Below are 10,189 nucleotides of genomic sequence, written 5' to 3'. Positions count from 1 at the left end.
TGTAATATTGCTGTCCATAGTATTATACATTGAATCCTGACATAACAAAATATGGCTGATTTACTATGATGGTATACATGGTATATAGATTTACAAATTTAAGTTCACATATGGTCAGTTTTGGTGGAAGCCAGTCAAATTATTTTGTTGTACAAGTCAGCATGAGGTATCAAAACTACTGAAATTTTGCTACGTATCAATATTTTGAATAAAAGGAAGACATGCTGGCACCCTAAATTTATGCGACCTACAATTTGTTATAATTGTATTATTGCAATATTGCTGTCCATTGTATTGTACATTGAATCCTGACACAAAATATTTGGCTGATTTACTATACGGGTATACATGGTATATAGATTTACAAATTAAAGTGCACATATGGTCAGTTTTGGTGGAAGCGGTCAAATTATTTTGTTGTTCAAGTCAGCATGAGGTATCAAAACAACTGAAAATTTGCTACCTATCAATATTTTGATTAAAAGAAGATATGCTGGCACCCTAAATTTATGCGACCTTAAATTTGTTGTTATTGTAGTATTGCAATATTGCTGTCCATTGTATTGTACATTGAATCTTGACATAAAAAATATGGCTGATTTACTATGCGGGTATACATGGTATAAAGATTTACAAATTAAAGTGCACATATGGTCAGTTTTGATGGAAGCAGTCAAATAATTTCGTTGTTCAAGTCAGCATGAGGTATCAAAACTACTGAAATGTTGCTACATATCAATATTTTTAACAAAAGGAAGACATGCTGGCACCCTAAATTTATGCGAACAAAAATGTGCTGTTATTGTATTGCAATATTGCTGTCCATTGTATTATACAATGAATCCGGACACAAAAAATATGGCTGATTTATTATGCGGGTATAAATGGTATATAGATTTACAAATTAAAAGTGCACATATGGTCAGTTTTGGGTGAAGCAGTCAACTAATTTGGTTGTTCAAGTCAGCATGAGGTATCAAAACTACTGAAATTTTGCTATGTATCAATATTTTGAATAAAAGGAAGACATGCTGGCACCCTAAATTTATGCGACCTAAAATTTGTTGTTAGTGTATTGCAATATTGCTGTTCATTGTATTATACATGGCTGATTTACTATGCGGGTATACATGGTATATAGATTTATAAATTAAAGTGCACATATGGTCAGTTTTGGTGGAAGCGGTCAAATAATTTTGTTGTACAAGTCAGCATGAGGTATCAGAACTACTGACATTTTGTAACATATCAATATATTGTATAAAATGAGGACATGCTGGGACTCTTAATTTGTGCAGACAAAAATTGCAGTCATGTGTTTTAATGATGCTTTCATTTTGTATTATAAATTCTCTCCTGAAATTAAAATATTGCTGATTGTGGCTACATAGATCAAGGACGTATAACAAACATCTAATATACGTCCTTGCATAGATATACCTAATAAAGTGCAAATAATGTTGAAAATAATAAGTATTGGAATATATGTTCAGTGCCCGTTATAATTGTAACCAAGATCGTTTTTTTAATTTATAGATTGGCAGATCACAGATAGATTTGTGTAATAAAAGCAACGTTTTATGCGTAATTTATTTTCAAATATTTGTATTTAATCCTGTTTATATAACGGAAGTATTAATTTTACTTTATTTTTGATGTTAATACTACGAACCAAAGATTTAAAAAAAATATTTTTAAAATATCGATGTAGAGCGGTCCTGATTAAGTTAACTTAGTGTTGAGCAGACCAGTCAAAAGTTAACTTGGGAACAGGTCTGGTTTTGATCGGATTTGTCAAAGCAAAAGTTAACTGATGTTAAATTTGTGGCAGGACTGGTTTCGAAGTTAACTTATGTTAACTTTACGGCAGGACTGGTTTCGAAGTTAACTTATGTTCAATTATGACCGGACTGGTTCCATCAATAGCGGACCTGTTTCCAAGTTAACTTTTTGGTATACATAAAAACAGTCCGAGGACCAAGTCCGCTTTTCAAGTTAATTAATTTTTTGTCCTAGGAATGGTCAGAGCTGTCCGAAATCCGGTGACAGGTTAACTTTGACCAGTCCAAATGACTGTTTATCAAGTTAACTTGCTATACAAGTTAGGACTGCACCCATCTGTAGCTATAAAAAAAAATAAAACCTGGTAGCATTGGGGACAATGAATATATAAAATGTGGTATGCATGGTTACAACTTTTAACAAATTGGTTTACGCAAATTTGAGTTATTGTCCGAAATGAGTACGACGATCGACCTAACTCTTGTTAGTACTGATCAGGCATTTTGTTTAGTTTTTGTTGTTTAAAATGTGATCGACGAACGGTCAGATAACGGACATACTTTAATTTTTTTTAAATAATGGTATTACAGTTGTCGAATTTAGATAAATAACGATTTGTCAAGATTTATAAATGTTCCAATAACATTAATAGTGACTATCATACCCATTAGTAAATTGTTACGTGGTGATAAGTGTAAATCAGAAACTTTTGTAACACCTATGGCTCCGTAAGGAGTCAGTTGATTTCCTATGGGTTGCATGACATCACTTTTGTTCTAACTGGTTACGTCATAGTTTAATGTGATTGTATTTCACTGATTGTTCTTATACATAGTTTAACAGGAAAAGTTATGTGATTGTATTTCACTGATTGTTCTTATACATAGTTTAACAGGAAAAGTTATGTGTACGATACCATCGTTAAACGGATCATCATTCGGCCTTACACTGTATCCCCTCTGGATTGTACTACCCCTATATTGGTCCGCATATTGTCAGTAGCAAACAACATAACTTGTACTATCATCAAAGATATCCATAGATAAAAAATGTGTGGTATGAGTGCAAGTGAAACAACTCTCTATCAAAGTCACAGTTTGTAAAACGTAAACCAGTATAGGTCAAAGTAAGGGACCATAAATGCTTGACCATTTAAGGTTAAATCCAACAACTACTAGTATCTATATCTACCCATTTACATTAATACAAATCTACAAATAAAAAAAAACTAGTTCATGGTATATGCAAATATAGGAACAGTATTTCGTCGCTGGGCTTCCAAAATGTCGTAAATGACATTTTTGGCTAAAAATACTTTTTCACACCAACGGTCTTGGCGGGAGGAAATCTTTGGTATTACAAAATAGCTTACAGTTAGACAGATCAAAACGTTTGAAATAAGAAATATTACAAAATTGCCAATATCAGTTGTTTGTAAAGATTGCTTCCAAAATGTTGTATGAAAACTGAAAAATCGTTGTTTGATGGCTTTTGGAAGAAAATAATTGTACATTTCTTTATTTCTGTGAAAATGATTTAAGTTATCGGTTAATCCAGAAAGGTCAAGATTTTATATTTCACTGCTATTTACAAAAATGTTGAGGTTCACATATGACATTTTGGAAGCATGTATTTTGTCAAAATTTTCAAAGCCTGTTTGTGATATATTTTTTTCTTGAAAATTTGTTATTTACAATATTTTGGAAGCCCACAGACGATTTTATTCCTGAGGTTAAATAAACTGCAATTATTACAGATTTTGGCAAATTTGAAATATTTATCCAAAAAATGTGTTAATATGACAGATTGTTCTGATACAAATTATATCACTGCCACTTGTAGGTAACGTCCTTCTATGCAAACATTTTACAATAACATGCAACATTGTAAATTGTGTATCAAAATAGCTTAACCAGCAATGTATAGGTTTGAATAAAAATAAGGAGAGGTGGTATGATTTTCAATGAAATAGCTATCCACAAGTGTTCATATGAAGTGCATATAGGCAATTATTGGCCACTGCACGACACTCAGCAACGTGAAAGCCGATATCGTAAAGTCGTCTTTATAAAAAAGCCCAGATGAGAAACAATTTGAAAAATTAAGCTTCCGACTTAAGTTTTAAAAAAGCCTTCTACAAAAAAATATGACAACTACTGAACTATAGCTCCTCAATTCGGACGTGCACAGAGATTATATTACTTTTTTTTTAAAACATGTTTGTAAATGGGAAAACTTCTCTGTATTCAAGGACAGTGTGGTAACATCAAAGCATAAGAAACAACTGTAAAAATCAGTTGAGATTGACTTATCAAAAAAAAATCGGTACCAGGCAAAAACTAAAATTAGATAACCGAAAACAAATGGACACATAGTAGCTACTGAAATCTAATTGATATTTACCTAGAATAAGTATCAATTAAAACGTATATAGTGGATTTAGCTTAAACACGTCATAAACTGTCTGAGAACCGCACGACCTTTTTGTATTAATTATACAACAATACCGTTTAAATAGTCCTACTTTGGACGAATGAGAGAACTTTTAGATTTTGATCCTGTGTGTGAAACTAATACAAGGAATCTAGCTCTATCTCTACTCTAACTCTAACTCTAAAGTCCAGATCCATGTATAACATGAATCATATATAACCATATTTCCTAATTGTAATGAGTCGAAGATGCAATAGCTGTCCGTATATGTAAATTCAAATTATAAACATTTTTAATACTCTAAAGTATGATCGTTAGAGATATGTACTTTCTATAACTGTATCATGTTTAGTTGTTTCGTTTTTATTAGTAATATTGTGAAGCGTTTTATGTTCTGATAGATCACTGATATTATCTCGTAGTGACGGAACAAGTAACAATGATAAACTGAACATTTGTGGGGAGTGTCGATGTTTTCTAACATGTTTGTCTGACTCCTGGCATCTAATCAAATCTTTGGGAGTATGAACGTTGCCATTTTGAACCGGGTTTGGAACATCAGTTAATGTTGTTCTGGTAGAAATAGAATTCTGCTGGGTCGAGGTCCGTCTTCGCATGCTGAAACTATAATAAACTAAATGTATTAATAATAGTTAACCTTTAATAAATTGAAGAATTGCCGATATTTGAATACTTTATGAACTATTGAAGAATCAATCAATTGTTTTTCATTAACTGATGTAGGTAATTAAACATCATTGATATGCTTTGTCAATAAAATATATTAGGTCAGTGAACTATTTCTATAAACAATAACAATTGTCTCCGTTTGTCATAATTGTTTGTTTTGGGAAATACCCTACATATTATGGTCATGGGAGCAATCCAGGACAGCAATTTATGCATGAACTTTATTGGGTGAATCGGAATGTTGGATGCAGTTAAGTAAGTTTCGGTGTCAAGAGTTTAGACGCAATATGATCATGATGTATCTTTAGGGTTCTAAAGAAACTCTTAAAACGTTTACAGAATCTACATAATGTATATTTATCAGTATTAATAGCAGAAATGTTACTCAGGTTTCGTGCATTTACTGCATAACATAACACCAAAGAAGACCCGGAACAATTCCATTCATGATGAAAAGAATTTATTTGAAATGAAGATATGTCAACACAAACCATTTTAGCAGTTAACTGATATGAAGATGCAGTAGGAACAATAGTCAAACAATAAATTGTTGAAGCTTCTGAACTCTCCTGCAATTCTTTACATAGAAAGGTAATAATTTGTCGGTTTATTTTTTTTTCTATTTAATATTCTCAATCAAATAGATATTAATTCAAAACTAATTCAAGATCTGTAACTTCATGCATAAATGAACTTTTATGGGCAATATAAATTAATCCCTCCTTATATGTGGTGTTTACTTTCGTAATGCGACTTGAAATGAGTTTAAATCATAGATCCTGTTTTTTTTTGCAATTTAAAGATTAAATTGATGGATAAATTATTTAAATGAAAGTGCAGTTTTATTTGAATACGAGTCCTCTAATAACGACCACAGTGAGATATCAAATACATGTCTTTAATGTAATCTATCTCTTTTATGTTCTTTATCAATTTTTACTGCATTTGAATAACACCAACATAAATAAATGTCATAATAACTATTATCTTATGACTTTATTTTAAGTGCTGTCAGAAAATCTACAGCTTGTTTAAATAAGTAACTCGTCCGTATCTATGATAGTTTATTTCCTTAATAAAAACGTGTTGGAAAGATAGACCAATTTAGAAATGATGATCACGACATAAACGGGGGGAGTTACTTAACAAAAGCATAAATTTGCATGAAGTAATTCGCATATCCTGTTGTGACTATCTTGTTACTTTGTTACAATACGGTTTACAGGATATAATAAACTAAATATGCTGTTATATAGTTATCGCATGGTCCTGTTCCAAAAACACAATGACAAAAGTAAAACAATATGCAATTGAATTAATTGATGTTGGAATTATTAGATAAAGACAACAAAAACTGACCATTTCGAATGCTATCTTAGACTTACTATGTTGATTATATCATTAAACTTTTGATCAGTGTAACAGGAAAGTCCTATCGAAAGAATTTTCAATGTATTCTTTTCCGTTATTATAAAGATTTCATATTTGTATATGTTGCTCCAAAAGTATTGTTTGTTTGCTACAACTAGAAACGTTTATTCCATTTTGTAATGAAGAAATTTGATATTTTTAGAAAAATGACCTACATGTAGAATTCGATTGGAAAACTAAGTATTGATGAGTATTGCCTGCTTAGATTTTAGAATCATTTTGATGAATTAGAAAACAAAGCAACTCTTTTGGGAGACAAGGATCATGATATTGTTTATTAGTTTCCTTGTAACAGACGATCAAATCTTTCTTTTCAGATATGATGTTAACTCACAAATGACCTTTTATACATGCATAATAAACATAGTTTAAATAGAAAAAAAGGTTTTATTGTTCTTTCATGCACATTGTGTTCAGATTTTTTTAACGTTCATTTTATGTCTTATTTTATACACTGACTTGAATATTAAAATTCTATCTAATATTCATATCAAAATGTTACTAACATTAAGTATAAGATAATTTGCATAAATTGGATGAAACTGATTTTTTTAATGTTTTTTTTATAAATCCAGTACGTCAATTATAAATACTTCCAAGTTATTGTTTTGTTATTGCTTTTCTCTTTCGCACTTTTAAGATATATATATATATTACAAAAAGAATTCTTTATATCCGAGAATTTTGACTTAACTATTTTGAATATCTTCTCTTTTCAAACTAGCATAACTACTAAAATGTACGCATGCACATGTACACACGAGACCTGTCGTATCTAAATAGATTCACACTGTTTAACTAAGGAATTACGTTGAGGATCGATGTCATCGAAACACTGATATTCATATTTGACTAAACAAACATGATGCTTTGTTTCAACTAGAACTTAGCATTGTTAAACGACCGCAAATGTTGTTTTTTTTTAGGTTAGTATATTGCTATGAACTCGTATGAAGTCGTATGAATCGTCGTTCATTTTGTTTCCGGACAATAACTTTAGTTTCAGTGACTTGATATCTATGAAATATGACATACAGGTTCAATACCACAAAAGGAACGTTGGGATGATTTTACCAATAGCTCAAAAGTGGGAGGGGGGAAGGGGGGGGGGGGGGTAAAAAAGATTGGATTTTTTCCAAATTTTTTAAGACGTTCATATTTTTCTTTTTTTTTTAATTTTTAAGATATTTTACCACATTTATTTTGTGTCAGAAACCTATATAAAACAAATTTGATAACAATCTAAATTCAACCAGTATCAACCTTGAATATTGTGTCCAAATTTGACCCAACTGTTTAGGGTTCGACCTCTGCGGTCGTATCATGCTGCGCCCAGAGAAGCGTTATATTAATTTCATAAACACACAAATCTAAAATTATATATTTGTTTATATCAAAATGATGGGCAATTCGAAATCTACATACAGAGGAAAATTGATTAATTTAACCCTGTGAATATTATTTAGTATAAACATTCTATTATAACATGTGTATTCTTAAATGTGCAATAAAGATTATGAAAACTATAACAAATAGTTCTGCTTTTATATACCAAACACATAAATATTAATTTCTGTTAGAACATCTTTCAATAAAAACGAATAATTTTCCTACACAACCTATTTATATAAACGTCGAATGAATATGGACAAAATACTTCTTAAAAAGGGGAACCATGATTAAAAAAAAACTAAATTAGGATTGTTCACTTATTGAAAGTTAAAAAAATGTAAACATATTAAAGCATTTTCTTTTGCCTTTTTTATTAGGTTTTCTAATTAATAAAACTGTTGACTTAAGAATCAGTAAACAAAATTCTTCAATAAAATATATTATGAATAAGGCGTTAACAAGCCTTTAGTTATAGTTGTAATCAATATTTGACTGTGTAAAATAAATTGCATTTTTTGTCGAGTCGTTCAATGGTTCCAATAAAGTTATTGGTATTTACAGAAAATATTTTGGTCGTCATATGACTCAAAATTGTTTTTTATCTACAATTTCATGAACACTTACTTATTTCTCCTGCACACCATTGGAAGGTTTCTTTTAAAAGTTTCGTTGATGTTGACGTAAATGTAAAAGTTAATTCCATAATTAGAAAATTGAAACAAATACAGTATTGCTTTGATTAGCCCACGTTGTGCTGATATTAATGTCGTTGCTGACGTTGTAAACGAATCAACAGCATTGAAAATTGATATTGGAAGTGTAGTTATTATGAAATATATACTAATGAAGAATAACATCTGAGTGAGGCGCTTACTACTCCTAATGTTGCGCTTTCTATATTCTTTACTCCTCATAAATAATCCACGTAATCGTCCAGAGCTCCGTAATGTTTGTCCAATAAAGATATTCATGATAAACATCAATATAAATGGCAATAAAGACAACCACACTAGATCTATGACAACAAAATAGTTTTCTTCAAAATTGAAAGATTCATCTGATGTGTTATTGCATATATATTCATTCTGTACTTTCATCAAACCGTTATTTATAAAAAGATGACCATCTATTGCGAAGCTCATCAGTATTGGTACTATTAAAACTATTTTAAGCAGTGATGAATATTTTGCAGTTCGATATTGTAACGGAAACCGAGTTTTCACAAACCTCTCAACCGTTATTGACACTAGTATCCAAGACGAAACATGCATAGAAAAATATATCATAAAGACATCTAGTTTACATCCGAAGTCAGAACTGGTCCGAATGTCGAAATCGAACGCTGCTAGAATCCATCGTCTCATTAATCCAGTTAAAAGTACGGTAGTGTCCGATACAGAAAGAATAAAAAGGAAATTGTAGGTTATATTTTTCCATTGTTTCATCCGACATAAAACAATAATAATTCCAATGTTTCCAAAAACTCCGACAATAAAGATTATTGGTGAAATTATTCTCCAAATCCATTTTGTAATTTCCTCTAACTTTTCTGCTTTTGTATCAAATGGCACATCAGTTATGTTGTCATAATTATTTAAATTAGTTACATTTACATAATTTGACGATGTGAACGAGCACTCTGTGTATGACTCAGTTGTATCTATAGTACTACTTCCACCTGTTTGAACACCAACAACCATTAAATGTGTGTTTTTCTACCAAGAGAACAAGCGTCTAACAAACTATAGGTCATATAATGCTTTCTAATAAAAAAACGTAAAGCAGGTTTAAAAGGGTGTATCTATGCAAGGTAATATTTTGTGCATTGCTCGTCACTGGAATTCTTTTCTTTTTATACATAATAATTGTTCACCTCTACACGGTTCACAATCTCTATACTTCCTCTTTAGATAATCAAAACTGTTGAAATACCAAACACTGCTATCAAATCTGTTAATATTCAATTTGCGCCTTTTTGCAAGTGATTAATTCCTTAAATGATACTCTGTACGCTATATTTGTTTAAATAAAATAGTTTTTTTAATTGAAATGTATGTATTGAATGACTGATGACTTGTATTGTATGTAAATATTTAAGGCTCGTAATTTGATTATTTAATACAATGAGGTGTCATGGATACGTTTACATGTTTATTTATCTTAAATTCAAATTATATAAAAGAATTATCCTTAATTACTTTTAAAATGTATCGTCTAGATTGGATTAAAAGCAGTATACTTCTTTATACATCTACAACCATAAACATTAAGTTTGAAATCATAAAGCTTACAAATGCAAATACTTCTCACTTAATTTTGCACAATAGAATCAATGTTTTGTGTTTCGTCATTAGACAAACAAAATACAAAAACGAAGACAAGTTCATAAAAAAATACAGTGATATCGGTTTCAAATTTATATGGGTAGCTCAGATAAGATTTATATTTTAACAGTTTTATA

At 30.4% G+C, this 10,189-nt stretch overlaps 1 long non-coding RNA gene across 1 annotated transcript; it reads right to left on the bottom strand.

Annotated features, from left to right (window-relative positions):
- Positions 1-4,157: 4,157 nt before the first annotated feature.
- On the bottom strand, positions 4,158-9,736 carry LOC139484924 (uncharacterized). Its single transcript, XR_011655194.1, has 2 exons — positions 8,353-9,736; positions 4,158-4,839 (listed from the first exon to the last, which is right to left on the bottom strand). It is a non-coding gene; the product is annotated as an uncharacterized lncRNA (long non-coding RNA).
- Positions 9,737-10,189: the final 453 nt, after the last annotated feature.

Source organism: Mytilus edulis, chromosome 8 (genome assembly GCF_963676685.1).
Source record: "Mytilus edulis chromosome 8, xbMytEdul2.2, whole genome shotgun sequence".
In the NCBI taxonomy this organism is placed as follows: domain Eukaryota; kingdom Metazoa; phylum Mollusca; class Bivalvia; order Mytilida; family Mytilidae; genus Mytilus; species Mytilus edulis.
Note: the sequence above shows the minus strand (reverse complement) of the source record. Positions and strands in the feature narration are given on the sequence as shown.